This window comes from Octopus bimaculoides, chromosome 23 (assembly GCF_046866305.1).
Source record: "Octopus bimaculoides isolate indiv1 chromosome 23, ASM4686630v1, whole genome shotgun sequence".
In the NCBI taxonomy this organism is placed as follows: domain Eukaryota; kingdom Metazoa; phylum Mollusca; class Cephalopoda; order Octopoda; family Octopodidae; genus Octopus; species Octopus bimaculoides.
The window spans coordinates 34,503,841-34,506,340 of NC_142950.1; the positions used below are offsets into that span (position 1 = coordinate 34,503,841).

At 42.3% G+C, this 2,500-nt stretch overlaps 1 protein-coding gene and 1 long non-coding RNA gene across 3 annotated transcripts in view; one reads left to right on the forward strand and one right to left on the reverse strand.

Annotated features, from left to right (window-relative positions):
• Window positions 1-2,500, reverse strand: part of LOC106868163 (uncharacterized) — a 105,429-nt gene that overhangs the window by 29,272 nt on the left and 73,657 nt on the right. The window lies entirely within an intron of this gene.
• The window catches only part of LOC106868162 (heparan sulfate glucosamine 3-O-sulfotransferase 5), a 122,292-nt gene that overhangs the window by 12,288 nt on the left and 107,504 nt on the right, over window positions 1-2,500 (forward strand). The gene's annotated exons all lie outside the window — the stretch shown is intronic.

Below are 2,500 nucleotides of genomic sequence, written 5' to 3' on the forward strand. Positions count from 1 at the left end.
TCACAGAGAATAGTACCGTACCAACATTTTACTAACGTCAGCTCGAGTACCGCGAGTACCACCACCAGCGCCACCAACAGCAGCAGCCAGCAGCAGCACCACCACCACCACCACCACCACCACGCTCATCATCACTGCACGCACGCACACACACACACACACACACACACACACGCACACACACCCATGAACACGTACTGCTAGCATCACCGTCACCGCCACCCCCGATCAAATCATCTCTGCACCCTCGCTTCTACCATCTTTACATTCGCTACACATCACCTCATTGCTGGCAAAATCACACCATTACAACGAACTACTACTACTACTACTACTACTACTACTACTACTACTACTACTACTACTACTACTACTACTCTTGTCCCATATACCTCCGTCGCCCGTCACTCCTCCAGTAATAAGTTTGCTGGAAGAGAAAGGCGATGTGCTCTTGACTTTTAGCGTCCCTTCCAGTCCGTTAAGGGTGACACTGCTGATGCTCTGCTTGAATACCTGCAAGGTCAACGTTCACATGAAAAAAAAAAAAAACAAAAAAAAAAACAATAAGAGATGGTCACGGCTGGGAAGTCGCTGTTCATAGATTGTGTTTTTTTTGTTTTTTTTTGTTTTTTTAAAATTCTGCTCGGTTGGTGTTAGCATGAGCCTTAATAACTGCAATTCTCGTAGAGAAAGAAGGTGAAACAGAGAGAGACAGAGACGACAAGAGGTAGGGAGAAAGAGAGAGAGAGAGAGAGAGAGAGAGAGAGAGAGAGAGAGAGAGAGAGAGAGAGAGAGAGAGAGAGTGTGTGAGAAGAATGGTGAGATGAACAGAGAAATACAGTTAAGTAAATAGACGAGCAGAGAGACAAAAGTCCTATGCAGACTGACAGACACACAGCTAGCTAAATCACGCCTGCGTACACATGCGCACAGACACATACGCAATATATGTCCCCACTTAAAGGCACGCATGCATGAACAAACACACACACAGACACACACACACGAACACACAGAAGCAGTTCTTCACAGCAGACATTATCGTTTGTAATGGAAAAAAGTACTCGCGAAGAAACGGTGCTATGTCAATGACTTAGACTCCGAACGGTTGAATAGAACACATATGAGATATAGCTCTCCTAAAGGTATAGGCGCAGGAGTGGCTATGTGGCAAGAAGCTTGCTTCCCAACCACATGGTTCCGGGTTTAGTCCCACTGCGTGGCACCTTGGGCAAGTGTCTTCTACTATTGCCTCTGGCCGACCAAAGCCTTGTGACTGGATTTAGCAGACGGAAACTGAAAGAAGCTCGTCGTATATATGTATATATATATATATATATATATATATATATATATATATATATATATATATATATATATATTACAATTAAAATGGTAAAGGTTTATCAATTTATTAATTTATTAATAAATTAATCATTTTTACCAAGCCCTTCGGTTATATATATGTATATGTATGTGTTTGTGTGTCTGTGTGTGTATGTGTTTGTGTGTCCCCCCCACCATCGCATGACAATCCCCGTAACTTAGCCGTTCGGCAAAAGCGACCGGACAAAATAAGTACTAGGCTAGGCTTACAGAAAATAAGTCCTGGGGTCGACTAAAGGCGGTGTTCCAGCTTGACCGCAGTCAAATGACTGAAACAAGTAAAAGAAAGAATAAAAGAAATACACCCCCCACACACATACACACGCATGTACGCGCACACACACACATACTATTTCACGTTCATTTTCACATACATTCCTTCCTTGTGGTCTCATCTATTTCCTTGTCAAATTGCAACGATTATCGAAATTTCCGCTGCAAGGAAATTGAACATTCCGTCTTACGCCCCGATCCATCTCACTGTAAATATTTGGAACATTACTCAACGAAAGGGATTCATGATGATCCGTTTTTTTTCCTTTTTCAACTTACTCTATGTCTCTTAATAAAATGGAGGGGCATGGAAGGTGTCTAAATATTCCTGAACTTGCAGATCTTCTTCATGCAGAAGGGAAGATCAAGTTGTACCATGCATATAGTACCAAGTACAACAGATGTACCTTGTGTCTACCTAACACCTGCAGGTTTGTAGTCCTCAATGAACTAAGTCTGATATAATATGACAGGATGGTCACAGCTAGAAGGCCTCTGATGATAAGTCTTCTCCCTCAACGTTGACCTAGAGCTAAAACAACAGCAACAATAACATGGGGCTGTCCGCGTGAAGGAGGGAACCTCTACATGGTTGTCCTACTAACTAGAGATAGCAGCCATATCTCTTTCAAATCTTTCTTCCTTGTCTCAAAGAAGAAAAGAAAGTACACACACTGTATGACATAGTCGAAGATATTCTCCAAGAGACAAGATGGTCACGGTTAGAATGCTTTTGATCTTAGGTTTGCTCAATGACTAGTGGCCGAGGAGAGAAAGAGGGCAAGATGCCATTGAAAACGAAATAAATGGAATATTGTTCAGTCGTGTAAAGAAGGTTGTA